Source organism: Dermacentor albipictus, chromosome 1, assembly GCF_038994185.2.
Source record: "Dermacentor albipictus isolate Rhodes 1998 colony chromosome 1, USDA_Dalb.pri_finalv2, whole genome shotgun sequence".
Lineage (NCBI taxonomy): Eukaryota > Metazoa > Arthropoda > Arachnida > Ixodida > Ixodidae > Dermacentor > Dermacentor albipictus.
Genome location: NC_091821.1, coordinates 72,451,562 through 72,470,909, shown reverse-complemented (window position 1 = coordinate 72,470,909; position 19,348 = coordinate 72,451,562). Strand labels below are relative to the sequence as shown.

The 19,348-nt window shown below is 48.6% G+C and overlaps 1 protein-coding gene across 6 annotated transcripts in view; it reads left to right on the top strand.

Moving 5' to 3' along the window:
• Positions 1 to 19,348, top strand: part of Vav (Vav guanine nucleotide exchange factor) — a 271,587-nt gene that overhangs the window by 138,790 nt on the left and 113,449 nt on the right. The gene's annotated exons all lie outside the window — the stretch shown is intronic.

The following is a 19,348-nucleotide window of genomic DNA, read 5'->3' as shown; positions in this document are numbered from 1 at the left end:
GGCCAAACTAAGCCAGATCTTTCCACTATAAGGTATTCCTTCGTAGCCCATAGTGCCATCTTGTAGTACGTCAAACCCGCGCATATTAAGAAGCTGCAAAAGCGTCAGACGCAGCAGGTAAAGGGCATCTCGTTCTGCGTACGCTGCTCGAAGGCACTGTTAATCCCGCTGCTTCGAGATCGTGCTCCGGCGTGCGTTTCTGTTTAATTGCATTTTCGGCGAGCGTTGGTTTCTCCCCGCATCCGTACCGTAAAGACTGCAAATTGCAGCGCTTCTAGGATAATATTAAAACGCCGCGGCCTTAATTGCGCCGTCAATATAGCGATCGACCCATCAAGGGGAACAAATTGCGCTTTCATCAAGTGGCCGTGGCAGAGGCCGTATTCCACCTTCATCCAGCCAACCGAGCTCTGGACATCGTTCTCGAGCGTTCTGCGCAGTCGTTTGTTTGAGACACTAAGTATTCCAGAGTTTTACGTGCCTGAACTACGATATGATTATGAGACACGCTGTATTAAGGGCTACGGATTAATTACTGGCTACCTGGGGTTATGCATGCACCTAGGTTTCATTACGCGAACGTTTCTGCATTTCGCCCCCTGTAGGGTTTGGAGGACGGACTTCGCGGAAGAAAAACCCACAAACTTGGGAGGAATTTATTTACATATTATGTACAGGGAGGTGAGCGTCAGGTAACAGACGTACTGTCATTACGGGCCGGCAGCAACTCGGACGCTGCGGCCCGCGGCAAGAAGTTCGAGAGAGGTGAATCAGGGAATCAGGGCATGTCCCAGAATCCTCAGGTCTCTCTGGAAGGCTTCTTATAAACCCTCCGAGCACTGCAAGTCACGTCATGTTTGACCAATGGGAGAGTCCGCTCCGATGACGCCACTTTCAGCCAATGGTAGGCGCCCGTGTCGTGGTGTCACACCTGGCGGCTTGCTGCGGTCTTGCATCACAGACTGCCAATGCACTTCGAACAAGGAGAAAGGGAGGGCTGCACCTGCCTCATTGTCGGATGCCCACCTGCTAATCCCGGCGGCGCACGAACTTGTTGGCATGTAAACTTGTTGCCTTAAACTTGTCTGCTCGGCCGCTTCTCTGGAATGCGCTTTCCTGCTTCTGCATTCCTCAATTAGCTGTGCTGCAATCCGATGTGGTCTGGGGAACTCGAAGTAATCGCAGGAACCAGCTCCATATCTAACAGCTCGTCCTCGCCCCGGTTGTTCTGAATGGCCGGTGAAATCAATTCGCTGGCCATGAGGAACGCTGATAGAAGCTGCAGGGTACTGGGGTCGAGCCACGTTTGACGAACTTCGGGATCCTGGGCCCTGGAGAACAAACGTCAAACAAACAAAACAGCACAGCGCTGCACCACGCGTAAGCGCAGGCTCTTCACCCCTGACTCGCCAGACTATTACTGAGTCAAAATCAACCCTGATCTTTTATTTCCCCAATTTCGACAAAACAGTTCCAACCACCCCTCCAAACCGCTATCCATTTCTCCTCGATTGCCCACAAGACCAGACTACTATTGTTGTTGCAAACAAAAGGGTCGTTGACGATGCAACCAACAAATGAAAACAGCCGAACATTACATAAGTGGCCTAACTACACGAACAGCATGTTTCCAATCTATCGCAGTGGCGTACTTATCACACGTATTGGTGCCACTGAACAATCTGGTCAACCTCACAAGTACGTAATCACAAGCGCACTAGCCTTGTGGTCACTAAACAAAACGCGTACTTGCGTTGTAGGCAAACTTTTCATTTACGCTTACTCACGTTTCTTCCCTGAAAGTCCTACAGGACACGTGACGTAAACGAACAATTAAACTCGCGGGACTTACACACTCCGCAGAACTCTTAAAATGATGCGTCTTCTACTAACTCTTTCCACGCACGTTCACTAAAGAAGTCAGAATACACGGCTGCCCTCACACACACACTAGCAACCCAGTCATAAAGTCTGCTTCCTTCCGTCCACACAGGACACGCGCTAATGGAACTAAGAACGCTTCTCCGTGCAAATCATGCACTCACTCAAATCTACGCGCTTAACCTTACAAAATTCAAAAACGCTTAAAAAGAAAGAAGGTTAAATAACACACGCGCTTTACCATAGGCCTTTCGACGATAACCTTGACCTTCAGGTTACTCACACACACACAAAAAAAAGCCTATCTACTTATTAATGAGCATCTCGCGAGACTACACGTTTACTTAAAACGCATCTTTCAAATCACGGAGCTTCTCAAAAGAAAACACAAACAAAGCTCAAACCTTTACACATTGAAAGAAATCCTAGTCTCTAATCGCGAAAACTTTCCGATGCTCAAAATAAAAAACAAAATAACATTTCACTTCTATGGAAGCTCTCTTGGCTTCCCGTTCCCGATTGCTTACGACTGACTCATACTCTGAGCCGTCCTCGCGGTCGTCGCGGCTTGAAAGCTACTCTGGCTGCCGAGAGACAACAAAAGGGCTGACTAACTATCAGCTCCCCCAAGACGTTACGGTCTCCTGCCAATTTGCGTCCCCGCGCCCCGCTTTCAACACGAACGCGATTGACCACGTCGCTACTCCCCACCTGGTCTCGTCCTGCCACCTTGCGTTTCTTCGAACTGCACGCTGAGCTATAAAAAGAACTACGGAACGACGAGGAGCTTAACTGCCCCGTGCCCTTTGTCCGCGTCCGCGCAGAACATTCTTCGCGGTCCCCCTTTGACCGGTGGCTCGACCATTTTGGATGCGTCAACATCGTCCTAGACGACCGCACCTTCTTCCTCGCGCCCTGCCCTTTTGGGTTTCTCGCCATCTTTGGCGGCGCTACATTAATTACCGACTTTCGGTCTTTACCGCGCTTCTTTTTCCGGCGCTTTCTCTTTGCACTCGCCTTCATGTCGCCTTCTCGTGCCTCGTGCTGGCCGGTACACATTTCGTCGGCCCGGATCGGTCTCTTACCCGCACAGTCTGAGTGATTTACATTTAAATCTACTCTCTCTCTGCCTCGACTGGCGGACAGCCCAACCGACTCTGGCACAATGCAGCAGGCTTTACTCGAGTAAGACAACTCGCACTCTTGCGAACTGCCCTCTGCTACATTGCCCAGCTCACGCTGCGCATCGACACACAGCCCGTCGGTATCGATCGCTGTCTCACGCGCACAGTCCGAATGATTAACAGAATCATCCCTATCTAGGCTATCTAGACTGGCGGAGAGCCGCACCGATCCCTGAACAATGCAGTTGTTTTCTCGTGAGCTACGGAGCTCGCCACCCCGAGAATTACCCTCAACTGCACCGCTCAGCTCGCACTTCACTTCTGCACGCACATCTGGCTCTACATGGGTGCTCGCTTCTGTCGGGTCAGAAGTGCCCTTCTCTTCGCTAGCAACCTCGCTAACATTACCAGCGACGCACACGCTCGGTAACTGTGCCAATTTGTTCGCAGCTGGCCTAGCTGTCTCCACAGTCATCTGTTGGCACAGCACCTCGTCGCTCTCACTACGGCCTTTAACGGCCTCTGTTGCCACTAAGGCATCGTTAGCAGCTAGCCTTTTCCCTTCACTTAAGAATCTGCAGCCAATCTGACAGGCACTACTCTTTTCGTCGGCTTCTGGCGAAAGTCCGCTAGATGCTTCCTCATTCTTTCGCTCTGTACTACCTACAGAATTCTCAGACAGCCGTTGTCTCTGTGCCAATACCTGATCACAATACTGTATCTCTTTGATCAGTGCTGCCTTCTCTCTCTCATACTTTTGCTCACGCTCAAGCTTACGTTGCTGATACTCCCGTTCGCGTTCATTCTCACGTACGTGACGCTGACACCTCAGAGTAAGTTCTTGAAGCTCCTGCTTCCGTTCATTCTCGCGTTCTTCACGCTGACGCTCACTCCTAAGCTCACGACGCTCTCGCAAACGTACACGACGCGCACGCTCCCGTGGCTCCTGTATCACTTCCCAAGCAAGCTCAATGCTTTTATCATCATTGCCACTATCTTCAATCGCCTTTATGATAGCTGGCGTCTTCATCCGTTCGTCCGCCTCAACTCCCAAATCGTCGCACACCAACAACAAGTCCAACCTCGTCAACCTTCTAAGATCCATGGCAGCTGCCCCGACAGGTGGTTAAAACTGTTTTCTTTAATTAATTTGTGCAAATACACAATGCAACAAACTCCCGATTCCCAGAACTATCAAAATTGAACACACAACCTTTGAGTCTGGCGAATCATAAGGAAAAAAACCACGCGCTCACTTACGGTTGCAGCACCCTGCCATCCGGTTCATCTGTCCGCTGTTCCCGGTTCCTTCCGGACTCCCTGGGTCGAAGGCTCGCTCCTTCTTCGATACTCCCAGTCTCTTCGGACCTCTTTCGACGAAGGCTCTCTCTTCTTCGCTCTTCCCGGTTCCTTAGGATCTCTCTCGACGAAGGTTTATATCCGTAGCGCTGCCACCAGCTGATGCATTCGGAGGCGATCCTACCGCTGCCAACCAGATGTAGGGGTTGGAGGACGGGACTTCGGGATGAAAACCCACAACTTGGGAGGAATTTATTTACATATTATGTACAGGGAGGTGAGCGTCAGGTAACAGACGTACTGTCATTACGGGCCGGCAGCAACTCGGACGCTGCGGCCCGCGGCAAGAAGTTCGAGAGAGGTGAATCAGGGAATCAGGGCATGTCCCAGAATCCTCAGGTCTCTCTGGAAGGCTTCTTATAAACCCTCCGAGCACTGCAAGTCACGTCATGTTTGACCAATGGGAGAGTCCGCTCCGATGACGCCACTTTCAGCCAATGGTAGGCGCCCGTGTCGTGGTGTCACACCTGGCGGCTTGCTGCGGTCTTGCATCACAGACTGCCAATGCACTTCGAACAAGGAGAAAGGGAGGGCTGCACCTGCCTCATTGTCGGATGCCCACCTGCTAATCCCGGCGGCGCACGAACTTGTTGGCATGTAAACTTGTTGCCTTAAACTTGTCTGCTCGGCCGCTTCTCTGGAATGCGCTTTCCTGCTTCTGCATTCCTCAATTAGCTGTGCTGCAATCCGATGTGGTCTGGGGAACTCGAAGTAATCGCAGGAACCAGCTCCATATCTAACACCCCATCGATATGCTGACGGGATGGGAGCCGCGACTTCGAGCTCTGCAGCTCAACAGCATAGCCACTGGGCTACAACGGGCTGTTTTAGGGACCGTGGAAGCGTGCAAATATAGTGCATCAGTGTTGCCGAACAATCCGCCATTTGTGCACTTTTTGACATTCTAACTCATTCCCTTTCACGCATTGAAAATATCGCCTGTGAACGTTGTTTGAAGCCGATAAGCGCACGAGAAACCTTCGAACTGCCTTTGCTCCCGTGTGGTGCAATTTGTACGCGCCACCGTTTTGCGTTTCTTGTAAGGCTGCATTCCGTTGCGATGCCTAGTCGTCTAGGTGCCATTTATATACGCCGTTCTCGATACCGAACAGCTCAAAGAAGCATTCAAGGAATGGCGCCGCGCTTGTGGAAGATCTTAAACAGCATGCCAATACAATCAAAGTGACAGCTGCTGTATGTAGTACAAGGCATATGAAACGCGTAATGGAGCAGTCATTGCCGGTGCATCTTTGCTGAAAACGCAGACCACGTGCGCTGCGGTACACTTCTTTGCATGTCTTTGGCAGCTACGCTCTTTCTGACAATAATGCAAGATTGTATAGTGAAAGATACAGCTGGCGCCATCAAATTGGGAGCTCAATCATGCGAGTGCGGTGTCCCCCACGTCCCTTCTCGTCAGGGCGTCTTATGTGCAGTCTCGAGGGCGCACCAGACCACGTATCCAGCGCCACATCATTTTTAAGCCTTACGTAATCATTGCTGCCAGAAAGAAGAAAAAAAAAATCATTCACATTTTCGCCAATTAAGTCGGCCGAATGAAATCTGACTCGTCTTCCCGAAATTACGTGAGACGAAACCCCACGTAATATGCTGCGGCCACTGGCATTTCGTGCCACCATCAGTCGCAATGCCGTTGATGTTTCGTTTTTTTTTTTTCTCTACTTCGTGGTACTCATCTTACAATATTCCAGATTTTACGGCAGAGGCTACTTCACGTGTAGCGTCTTGTGTGAGCAAACAATTAAAAAAAACGGCTTCGCACTTCTGAACGGTAGAATGGGCAAAGAGATCAACAATCTTTGAAAGTTCTTCGGCTATGGCTTCCTTAACGTTTTTTTTTTCTTTTTTTTTCGACTTTCAAAACCTTCGTATTGCTTTCAAGTGGCTGCCTGAAACCTACTCGCGCCGTACCTTCTGGCTCGATCCGCCTGCCATGTCATTGTTGCGCCTCATTCGTCGCACGACCGTCACTTCGCACTACTGGATGTTGTAGTCGCCAGCGTTAAGCTACGCGCGCACCGTGCGCCGCGTCGCATTCATTTACAACAGTTCTTGCCAGCCGTGCACTCTAAAAACAGTTGCACCCTTTGGGGTGTATTTTTGTCCCACAACGATAATCGTCATCTGTCTTGCCCGCGTTTCCTTTCTTTAACGCTGCGAGCCCGCTACTTCCCAGTCACGAACGGCATGCGCGTTATCAGTGTGACGCAGCATTCTCGACAGGAAAGTAGCGAGCGCCGAGTTTTCAAGAAAGGGAACGCAAGCAAGGCAGATGGCGATTATTGTTGTGGGACAAATATACACCCCAAAGGGTGCAACTGTTTTTAGAGTGTGGTTTCTAACGTTCACGGTGCACTCTTAGAAAAATTTACACCCTTTGGGGCATACCTTGTCCCACATCAATAATCGTCATCCGTGGTGCCCGCGTTTCCTTTCTTTAACGCTGCGAGCCCGGTACTTTCCAGTGACGAACGGCATGAGCCTTATCAGTGTGACGCAGCATTCTCGATAGGAAAGTAGCGAGCGCCGAGTTTTCAGGAAAGGAAACGCAAGCAAGGCAGATGACGATTATTGTTGTGGGACAAATATACACCCCAAAGGGTGCAACCGTTTTAAGAGTGTGGCATACACGCATAAATACTTCAGGGGTATTTAGTTGTCGCCTGCGAGACAAAATGGTTAGAGAAGCAGGCTTCTCCTCATATGACCTCTGACTGCGGTGAAGCCAACTTTCAAGCAGTTTGCCACTGAGGTGCAGGCGCTTTCGTAACCATTTTGTGGTTCGCATATGACTCGCCGAGGTGGATCAGTGACTGTAACATTGCACTGCTGACAACGAGGTCGCGAGTTCGATTCCTTGTCCAGAAGGACGGAGAATTGCGAAGACGGGGTAAGCGAAGTGAACTCGTGTATGGCAAACGCGGGACAAATCAATTTTGTCGAAATTTATCTTGTTTCTGTGAACCCCAGGTGCACTGAAAGCAAAATTTAAATGAGGCAAGATACTGGCATGTGCAGCCGAGGTTGGCGGAAGCAGCTTTCAGCTCTCGAACTTCGTGCAGATTCGCCAAAGCCATGGTCAGGGAGGGCGTGAGCTTTGCTTGTCGGTCATGTGGTTAAAATTGCTTACTTACTGGGCATGAATAGAACAAATAAGACCATTCCGAAGTCCTGAACCGGAGGTTCTTGCACTTTCATATTATAACTGTCACACCCGCCCTATCAACCCAAATTGTGAATGATAAATTAGTCTATTAGCCTAGTGATAGTTTCTGAATAACCCTTTATCACAGTAATGATTCGGGGTGCCTGTGCATGATTGCCACCTACTCTAGCCTCCGGGAAATTTGTTGCTTCAGAAAAGAAATCTGAATAAGGGTGCCGTTGACCTTGATAACTACCCTCGCCGTTGAACAATGAAGCGGATACCTTAGTCTACGTCGAATATTTCTATCAGTGACAAAATATAGCAACATTATGTTGCAGGAAGTTGATCACGAGAGATGAACCTCAAGTTTTTTTACAGAATAAATTTTTTTTATTTAAAGGATAACAATAGGCGATATTCTGGCTTCTCGCCCATTGTTTCTCCAGTTCCAAGAAAAATTACGAGTTCGTGAACGCACTGTTTTGTAAGTTGTCTAGCACGTATCAAACAATGGAGCAAGGTATTTTTCAAGTGAAACCCGTCTTGTCTATTAAAGAGGAAAATGTGCATTTTTGTTTGTCGCACGTGCTACGATTAATTAAACTCAATGTACCTAAATTCCGTGACAACGGTTGTATAGATATAAAAGTGAAACGTTTAACGTGTAGAAAACTGTATCCTCTGTACGTACCACCCGCTTTTAAAGTTTGCGAATCGATAACTAGATTTTTCCACCTTGTCTCAGTTAAAAAAAATATATATTCCGTGTGAAACAAATACGTATGTGGGAAAAGTAGTCTCGGTTCCATTGTGTGCAAGGATTTCGCTTGATAATATAAAAAGTTGTACTTAAACTAAAACATACTTCGGACCCCTTTTGCGACGGTCCTTATCTGAACAAACCCAGCTGGCTCGTCCACTGCAGTGGTGTCGTAGTGCTTTACCGCTAGGCTGGTTCGTCGGTGGTATAAACGGGAAGCATTTCGGATGGCAGGCGTAATTGGCGAGTAGTGCCAGAACTAGTTTCCCCAGACCAGCTTTAAACTGATCGCTGTGCGTGCTCTCGCTTTCTTTCTACATCTCACTGTACCGTGGAAAAAATACGGATACAGGAGCCCTGAAAACCCAAGCTCAACACATATCGTGGCTCACAAAAGGCAAGAAAGGACACAATCAGAGTCACTTTTCTTTACTACCACAAAAACAACGAGCTCGGAATGCAACATGAATGTAACTTCGATTTTATTATTAAAATTACACAGATTATAGCGATGACCATACAGGGTTCTAAAAAATAGGCTGAAGCTTTCCGCATAAAATAGCAATGCAACATGTTTTTGCAGTACTAGATTTATAAGCTATGCGAGGGCATTCTGTAAACATTTAACAAAAATAAACGAATATTAGGATTTCTTAAAACGACCCTAAAATTGTGCGATTTTCGCTACTTTAGCAATATTGGAGCTTCTTTTTTAATTTTATGACGAAATAGATACGTAATGCAGCTGCGTATTGTTCGTGTTAAATTGCAAGAACCTATTTGAAGATTTGTCTGAAAATAATTCAGACTCGTCGCCTTAGCTAAAATATCCCCACAAAGCCTCTGATTTCGCGGTTAGTGAGAGGCACTTGTCCAAAAAGCAGTGTGGCAATCTTTCAAAAAATAGTGTGGGTGGCATCAGCCGAAGTATCTTACCCCTTAAAAGCCACCCCCATACACCCGACAGTCCTTATACAGGGTGCTCAGAATTAACCTTTATGGTTTTCTTAAAGTTAGGCATTGGGAGGCACGCGAAGACCACCTCTCCAAATAAGTTATGTGGCCAGGGGAACACTAAGTGAGCTGATAATTATCGCTGTCAGCATCCCAATTAACTAAAATGAAATAATTAACTTTTTGTTGACTGCATTAAGTTGGCATGTTTGTATTGAAAAGTTAGAGGTAGTCGTGTTTCTACGCAGTATCAGCCGGAAGAATTCTAGCGTGTGTGTGTTCCGAGGTATCCGACTCCAAATTTTAATTGCCGTTCGCATGATTACGCATGCTAGAGAGTTAGGATCAGCGCAAAGCTCCTCCCTGATCTGACACGGCTGTTGCGTGCGGCGTTTAGTCTGACAACGAGGTGGAGGCATTGCCAAAGATGATAACCTTCCCCCTTCCCTTCTCGGCTGGCGAAAAAAAATCGAAGAACCCGGAACCGCTGTCGCAACATGCGACCGCGCAGCCTGTAACGATGGCGGCAAGCTGCCATGCCGAGATAATGGGGCGAGCAGAGAAGCCGGAGGGCAGTGCGCGTGCGTAATGGTTACTAAATGAGCTGGCATCGCCCTTGCCGGGGCTACGCAAATAAAGTGACTGCTGATTTCCAAATATTGTAAGTTTTATTGAAATCAAGAGCAACAACCACACGGTACACCACGCTGTCATATCATGATTTTGCTAGTTTGCTAGCCGAGGGGGAAGGGGACCAGTAATCATCTTGGTCTATGCCTCCGCCTCGTTGTCAGACTAAACGCGGCACGCAACAGCCTCGTCACATCAGGGAGGAGCTTTGCGCCGATCCTAACTCTCTTGCTTGCGTAATCATGCGAACGACGATTAAAATTTGAAGTCGGATATTCCGGACCACAGACACGCTAGAAGAACGCTTCCACCGGATACTGTGTAGAAACACGACTGCCTCTTACTTTTCAGTACGAACATACCCACTTACTGCAGTAAACAAAAAGTTAATTATTCAGTTTTAGTGAATTGGGCTACTGACAGCGATAATTATCAGCTCACTTCGTGTCCCCCTGGCCACATAACTTATTTGCACACGCGTGGTCTTCGCGTTCCTCCCAGTGCTTAATTTTGAGCAAGCCATAAAACTTAATTTTCAACACCCGGTATATCGACCGTTTGTAAGTGCGCTTTGGCACTATGTTGACTTTTTTTTTCTTTATCCGAAGCATTTGTTGAGTGACGCGGTGTGGTTACGTTCAACCTGCAAGCACAGCATAGCCCATCGTCATGACAGTGTGTTCGTTCAGATAGGCTCACTTGATGTATTGTAGGGCCCAGAGGCCATTACATAAAGGGTGGCAGGGCGTACAAGCGTGTAATACAAGCATTTCACAAACAAAATTAAAGAGTAAGAGGAAACAATACAGCTGATGTATAAATTCAATAAACACAGCATGGACTGTTGCAGCAGAGTGTTGCAACAAAGTATTCACGGGTATGATAAAAAAAGCAAAAGGTAATATCCACAGGAGGGAGAAAGGAAGAAAATATTTAGGCGAACGCAAGTACATAGGAATATGTATACATACTTTTCACATTCTTTCAAAAATTTAAAGGATTTGCGTTTGATGCAAGCATGTTTACGTAACTTAAAGCGGCTGCTGCTTAACTGTTCAATGCGAACAGACCACTGGCGGCTTATCGTTGGCAGGCTACGTTTCGCCTGGAACTTTGCGTGACGCCCTGGAGTCGGGCTAGAGATCGGGATCGACGCGCTCGTTTCGATCACGTGCCCAGTTGTTGGGCGTCCAGCCGATCTGCAGAAGGTTAGCGGGAAAAAATATGCGCGGGGGTCGATCGGGTTAAGCAGTGCGCGACTAACCGATGAGTGGCTGTCGTGGCGTAGGCATGTCGATGCCGCAGGATATGCATTCGCATCGCTATTTCGCGCGTTCTTGTTCTTGCCCGTGTTTTTGCTCGAAGGATCGTCGGCGCGGCGTTGACAGCATCAACTTTGCTGGACGCAGGCCACGTGCATTACTTGCGTGGCTCATCATATCGAATAAAAATCACCGCCCAAGCACTCCGTACAGATGGTTAACCAGCCAGGCTCAAACGTGTGACCCCGGTGCTTATCAGCGGGTTAATCCCGGCGGTTCATTAAACGACGGCTTGGTAGGCTGCCGGATCCTCGGTACGCAGTTGCTGCTTGCGCTCGGCTGCACGAGCCCGTTCTTGTGCCCCGACTGCACGGCGTAGGCGAGCTCGTTCCCGGTTGTGCTCGCGGCGTTGCTGATCGAAAGCTGCCTGCTCCTCAGGAGTACGTAAGACGCCTGGCATACCCATTTCGGAGCCCGGAAAGAAACTGCTGCGCGCGTGCGGCTGCGACGGAAAGCAACCTCACCACCAGTCCAGCTAACCCAACACCACCTAGATAGCACAAGGCCTTTTCACGCCGATCCGTGACGTCATGGTACCTGGCCCGGCTGCCATAGAATCCAATGGGGATTCTGAGTAGGCAACAGTGATTTTGACGTCACCGCTTTATTCACGCCAGCCATGTCAATGGAAATTTCTGGCCAGGTAGCGTGACGTCATGGACCGGAGTAAACAGGCCTTGTGTTATCTAGGTGGCGTTGGCTAACCGCGCGCTTCTCATTCGCTCTTTTTTCCTTTTTCGCGCATGCGCATGGGGTTACGCCGGAGGAGTTTTCGGCGTACAGGCGACCAGGCGAAGTACAGTACAGTACCAGTACAGTACAGACCAGTACAGGCGAATTTCTTACAGCTTCGCTGTAAGAAATTCTGTGACCTGCCTGGTTTTTCGTATAGACTTGTTGAGAAGCGCGCTCCTGCGGCAGCTCTCACGCGCACATGGCTACGTGAAAGATAAGTGCACGAATGGGAAGCAGTACACTCTGTGTGCCAAGCGCCCGCCTGTAACGTTTGTGTGCTGGACTGAACCTCGCTGCATAGACTCACACGTGTATCTTGTTAAGACACATCGGCGCAAATTGGCATGTGAGGCTCATGATTAACAGTTGGAAGCAGTGTCAAAGCTCGGCTTTTAGCTGCTCTAAGTGACAGCAATATCGCCCTCGCGCGAGCGCTGCCGTATACATACTATGGGGCAGATCTATAGCACCGTCAGCTCACCAAGTCTCGACAGCTGCGCGCACGTGCGACCTTGCACACTCTCATTTACCAAAGTTATGTTTCTATACCTCGTATTTCTTATAAGCTTGCGATTTCGTGCGCACTGACACGCTCGCGCACATTGCCTTCTTGGTGAGTCACCTCCTCTGTTTTCCGTGTCAGGTATGTGTGTGTTTCTAACCTCCTTCATAAGCCGATCCCGAAGGTATTGCAGTCCAAACATGTGCGCCGATCCCAACTCGCTCATGAAGACATTAGGCAGTTCTAGATTTTACTACGCAAACGGGTTTGGGCACCCAAAGGGACCTTTGCGTATGCAAAATCTGAACTCACTGTTGCCTTTGATCAACGTCAGCTAGAGGTTGAATCGCTTTCCAGCTTTTTTGTTAGATGCCTCCAAAGTGGATCAAGTCCGGCTATAAGTAAATGCGTGACCGATGTTGGGATCAAACCTATGTCTTTCGGCACGGCAGCCCAATGCTCTAAAACCATTAGGCCGCGATCGCACACCTATGCATCTCTCGTGCCAACGTCGCTCTATGAAACGTCTTGCGCGTGCGTCCTGGACCCGTTACTCGCAATATTCCCCCGCAACATCTCTAGCGCTTCGATAGGCTGTGTTAGATTGCGCTGCCTGCGGGATCGGCCCACGTTTCCTGTTGGATACATTCAAAGTGAGCCAAGTCCGCCTATACTGCTATTGCATTAAAAGTGCGTCGTTGCGTGACTGGTGACGCTCAGGAAATGTCCCCCTGTAAAGCAAGAGAGCGTTTGCGACGTGCGGAAAGGGTCGACACAGTTTGAACTCGCTCTTGAAGGCGCTGTTGTGTGTGCTGCAGCGCGTGGTTCGTGTGATATCAGCAATCGCGTCAAAGTGCTTGTGGCACACACGTTCCAGGGCGGATGCTGCCGACGGCATTGTCCAATTTAAAAATATAAAATAAGAAAGATACCGTCAGCGGCATATGTGCTGCGGTTTCTTTTCTTAATTTTAATTTTTTTCTTTATCTAGTATGCGCCTATTTGTTCATTGCCGGAATACTATTACTGACAAATTCAGGTTACGCACACTTCAAGTCTAACCGCATGTACACAGGGTGTCCCAGGTGTCACGCACCGATTTTTTAAAGCAACGTTTTCGTTTTCTTTTTTCGATGAAACCAACTGTATTTTGTTGGCCGTAACCCGAAGGAGCGTCCAGCATTTTTCGTATCGTTCATAATTAATTACTTTGTAAGAATTAATTCGCTATATTATTTATTATTACATAACAAATATATCAACATTGTTTTAGAACACGTCTAAAAACACCAGTTTGAGTTGTTTGTAGCCCAATATCTCCTGCGTCCATTTTTTTCGCGTTTAAAAGAAAGCTCGTCAAAAACAAAAAGAAGAAAGAAAGAAACCACCCCGTCTTCCGCCTTTTTGGTCTCAAACTATGAGCGAGCTAAACGCGCTTCATGAGTGACCCGGCTGTTGAGCCACTTCGACGGAGCGCTTATCTTGGCACGGCAGCAAAGTTGTTTCTGTTGGCGTGCCTCGCGCCTGAGCCTCGCACGACCGTTTGTGACGCCGGCAAGCAGACCGTCAAAGTTATTCAAAACTTGCAGCGCAAGTTATCGATTTACCGTGTCCCGTCAAACCCCAACATGGACATAAATGTATACCAGCCACCTCGAAGAAATTCCAGCTGTCTTAGTTAAGACCAAAGCGGTCTAATCCGCGGCCAGATTTAGTTCGTTCGCCACGTGTTTGAGAGCAGCACTGCTGCATTGCGCAAGCGGCGGGCAGGGTCGGCTTTTAATTATATTTCGCGCGCTTTCTTTTAAACGCTGAGAGAAAGTCACTCAAGAGATAGCGCGATTAACACAATTCAAATTGATCTTCTAAAGCAATGTTGACTTATTTGATGTAAGTGTAATAAACAAATTGTTATTTAATTATTATAGTTTAATCAATTCGGAAGAATACAAGAAATGCTGGACGCTTCTTGAGGTTGGTTCAGTTGGTTTCATCCGCATAGCAGGTTTCTTCTTCTTCTTCTTCTTCTTCTTCTTCTATTTTCTTGGCGCAGGATATAACTGGGACACCTTGTACGTATGTTGTAAGCGCAGGTACACATACAAAAACTAACATCTAATTTGACGTTTCGGCTTTGAACTGGCCCTTTATATATAATGTAGAAGTAATCAGCATAGTTCCTGCACGTGTGATGAGCGCATGCTCATTTTAGCGCGCGAACACGAACCTTTGCGAAATGAAGTGCGGATCGACGCCTCCTATAGATAGAACAGGTGAAAGTGCAACTGCTTACATTGATCAATTTTGGTACTTCAGAAAGTCTATAGGGGTGGGTGTAGATACCCGGGCCCGTAATCTCGAAGCAGACAAGCGCCGACAGTTGCAACGCCGAGGCAGTGGACGTCACAGCAACTCCCGTAAGGGTCGCAGTGCCATTTGATTTGAACTGGTACTTTTCTTGGGCACCCTTCCTTGGCTATATTTCGAGAATATTTCCTTGCTATTTATTTCCATATTAGATAAAGCTCCGTCATAATGTCCTCAGCATGCCCTTGATATCTATTATCTATGCTCTCCAAGGCAGATAATGCTCTTACGGCTGTTCAGAAGGCTTCGTGCAAAAGCAGTGTAGTTATTTTCATATGAAGAAAATACTTGAACTATAGTGTTTTTGACTGGGTTGGCTGATTTCCGCGGCAGGGCATAGTTATCTGACCCACTCCACACAATCAACTTAAGGTTGATTCCACGATCTAGGAGTGGCTGTCTTGATTACCGTGTTTCCGTATTCGGCTGCACTTCCCTCTTAGTATGCAGGGTGTCCCAACTATTGTGCTCCGTGCTTTTAAAAAAAAAATGGTTTATTTTACATGAAGAAAACCAAGTACGTATTGTATTGCTGACGGTTGAGTTGTGCACGTGTCAGTAATTTTTGATGATAACGTTTGATTACTTAATTATAATTAATTATCTAAATCTTGAATTCCATGTATAACGGTCGAGGTGTCAATGAAGTTGTAGACAAGTATAGGAAAAACTGAACTGCGATGTTTTCAGCCGGATACCTATACGAGCACTTGCTTATTATTTTACTGCTGAAAATGAACGCCTGCGAAATGTCTGCGAATGTCTGGGTACATCAAAGCGCCCTAGCCCGCACCACAAATCAGCGGCCTAAAGAAGCTCGCATAACTGGCTCAAACAGGCTAAAAATTACTGGCTGATGCTTGGCTCGACGGCGACTAGTATGTTTTTCATAAGCTCGATGCACGATAGTTGTGACATCCTGCATACAACTAGGTGACTGATACTATATTTATCAAATGTAGAAATGGCCATATATTTGCGAAATGGAAACTTGTGCCAGGAGGTGATTGAGGAACAACGGAAGGCGACGCCTCAGTCTGGCACAGGTGTAAGCGTCTCCCTTCCGTCGCTCTCCGTCACCTCTCGTGCGTACTATAATTTTAGAGACGTTATAGGGAGCGTATTTCACTGTCTTAGCCGTTAGTACCGCCGCTCGTCGTCCAGAGCTGTAATCGCGTTCCGGCCTAAGTTATCCCGGTTGAATCCGCTCCGGGCTTTACTTTTATTTTTTACTTTTCCGGGCTGCGCCACATTCGGAGGCGCTCGTGAGTTTGACTAGCTGTTCAATAAAAAAAATCTGCTATCCGAGCGGCACATGACACGTGGTCAGAATGATCCAGATACCGCTCTCGAGAAAAGACGCGTTGACTCTGTTATCCACAGTTATTTGGCGTTCGCATCGGCCTCTCTGGTGGGACGCAAGCCATCAGTACGGGTCTTTCTCAATTCGTCTTGGCTTTCATATGCCGCGTGGCCTAATAGGCAAAATAGGCAAACACCTTCCACCACATCAGACCAAACGTGTTCTACGGGAACTACTTCAGGAGGGTTCGCTATTGTGCAAAAGGCTATTGACAGACTCGCCATTATGCTCTGTATGTAACACTTCTGAGGACCTGCAACGTGCACTCTGCTTCCGCTATAGTTGTCAGAGTGATAAACTCCGAAATCCGCACTACAGTTGCCGTACGACTCAAGCTTGGAGATGCAGCGAATTCTCAGCCCGTGAGAAAGAATCACCTGCGCGTTGCGCAGGTGGGGCTGGTGCGCAGGTGACACCCCATGCGAATTGTCGCCGTCGTTCTAGCCTTTACGTTAAATGCGATAAGATCGCGCCCCGCGTGCCGTTTGCTGTGGGTACCAGGAAAAGATGTAAATACTAGGGAAATGTTGATGTCACATGATGAAACGCGCGTTATGACGGTGTGGTCGGAGATGCCCGTCTCCTCCTTTACCGGTGTAATGGTTGGGGTCGGGCATGAAATAGATGGTAGTTGGCCCATGCCATCGTCCAACTTATTCACGCTGAGGACGTTGCTGAAGGGAGAAACTTGTTCTCATCGAGAACGAGGAACGTGGAATTTATTTGCAGTATCTACATGAGAACGTTACAGTTGATCAGCCTAACATGACTGAAAGAGGAATGCACAATGAGGAGCCGCCAACGGCTCCTTAAATACACTGTCCTCCCTTGATCCCTAGGTGAGAGAAAACGGCAGTTCACCGCCGACCAATTCGGAGCGTCTAAAGTCATCGTAGCCGACCCTCCTTTGAGGGGGAGGGTTTACGCACTCACTTCCGCCTAGGTTGCACTGACCACGCCGAGGTGAGTAGGTTCTCGCAGACACGGTGCCGGACCCGAGCAGGCGCCTCTTTTTCCCAGAGTTGACCTTGCAGTCAGTGGCCGCCGCGTCTGCCCGTTGTCTGACGACTTCTAAGCTGCGTGAGACGACACCGCAAAATATCTCCCAGGAGCTCCCCTGCTCCAATCAAACCGTGAAGGCGTACGCACTAAACATACTTGCACCGCCGACTGCGCCTAGCCATCTCGGCGCCCTCCCCCGGTTGACGCGGCGCATTCTTGTCTTCACAAACCCGGTTGCCGCCCCAGCAGACATGGTGGCGCGTTTCTGTTGGTCGCTTCCCGAACGATCGCCAGCCCCCGCCGGTCAAACGTAACACCGGTCGTGGTGGCGCGTGGCCATGCACTGGCCTTATCTTAGAGGTAATATGCAGCTGGTGCAAAATCGGGCGAGCCGCGATGGCTGATCGCTTGACGCGCGCTGTTTTCCCGCTCGCCTAACATAGGCGCTCCCGTAACTCGAAGTGTCGGGCTCGCGTTGAGTTGAGAGACTTGTGAGACGCGTTGTTAGGAATAGCCTGCAGATGTGCCGACATGCAAAGTTTTCCCAGCCAGCTGCAGCAGCGGGGTTGGCGTTTTCTAGGGAAGCGACCGTCAGTCTGCAGCTGAACGGCGCCACTAGGTCTACTGTGGAGACTTGCTTTGAAAGGACGGCAAGGCATCATTCCGCAGCCTCTTGGCTTCACGATGTCTGCTGCGGCGACTGACTGTGTGAGGAGGACAATACGCCGAGTCAGCAACTCTTCGTCGCCGGAATGCCGAGACGAGGTCGGCGAACCAGGCTTCGTTAGTGAACTCGCCATCACCGACCTGGTCTGTCGGGAGCGGGGGAGTTCCTGAAGGAATGTATTTGGCGGCACCGTCCCACGCGCCTTTCAACACGCTAGACAATGGAGAACCACGGTGGCCACTCTGCGGGGGTCAGCTCGGGGATTAAGAGGCGCCTCCTTAGGGCAAGACCCAGTTCTGCGAAGACCGTCTCACCTCGGTGGGGGCAGTGAAACCTGTGCGGAAGTGTGTGTGTAAGACCTCCCCCTCAAAAGGCGGCTCGGCTACGATGACTCTAGAACGTTTTCCCTCACCTAGGGATCTAGAGAGGAGAGAGTGTATTTAAAGAGCTGTTTCGCGGCTGCTCAGTGTGCTTTCTCTCGCAGTCATGCTAGACTGATGAACTGCAACGTCCTTATGTAGATACTGCGAATAAACCCGTATTCTTCGTTCTCGATGAGAACAAGTATCTCACTTCAACAACGTCCTCAGCGTGGATGAGTTGGACGACGGCATGGGCCAGCTACCATCTAATTCATGCCCGACTCCAAACGTTACAGCGTTCGCTCGCCGAGGCCGGCGGTCTTCATCATGTCAGCATTGTGACATCAAGTGTTCGTGGTCATCGAATGAGATCTGTTCATGTTTGCCTGTGCACGCGTGACACCGAGCTTGTTAATCTAATTAGTAAGCGAATGCTTACTGTATTTCAAGCGAAACTGCGGCTTTTTGAATACTATAGGGTCGCGGGAGGAATGGCGATGCACACTGGCGAAGCCCACTTGTTCTCCTTCCTAATTGGCTGGCAGAACTCCTAGTCTTCCCTGTGTAGTTTCTGAGGCGGATTGTAATAGCGCTGGAGCCCCCGTTTCCTCTCAACTGTCATTTCTCATTAGAGCGTAACATTATGGTTTTATAAGACCACTTGCTGCCGCACCGGAGTGACTTTTTTTCGTCTTTTACTTTGTATATACTTAATGGATTTGCTGCACCATACAAATTCGATGTCACATTTCGCTCCAATATTTCCTAAAGCCTGTCGTCGTGCTTTTATCGTTTGCGACTAATTTCTTACGTAACTCGCTCTTTCAGTCCCGCAATGCAACGTGCGCGTGCTACTTTACCGGATTTTGAAAAGAAGAAAAGCCCCTAGTTGAGGTCTAGACTGCAAAATTAAAAAGTGGGCGGAGTGAGGGAAAATGAACTTCACATCACGCTTTGTCAAATGCAGGCTCCTTGAAAAAATGGAAGCAGTTTGCCTTTGCGGTATAGGTGACCCATATATATACCTACCTGCTGGAGTGGTTGAAAACTTTGCTTTGGCGGTTGTTGTGAGTACGAAAATAGTGACGACTGTGACGCAAACGACTCCTTTTAGAAGCCGCTCTACTGCGTGACTATTTTTTCCGCCGTGC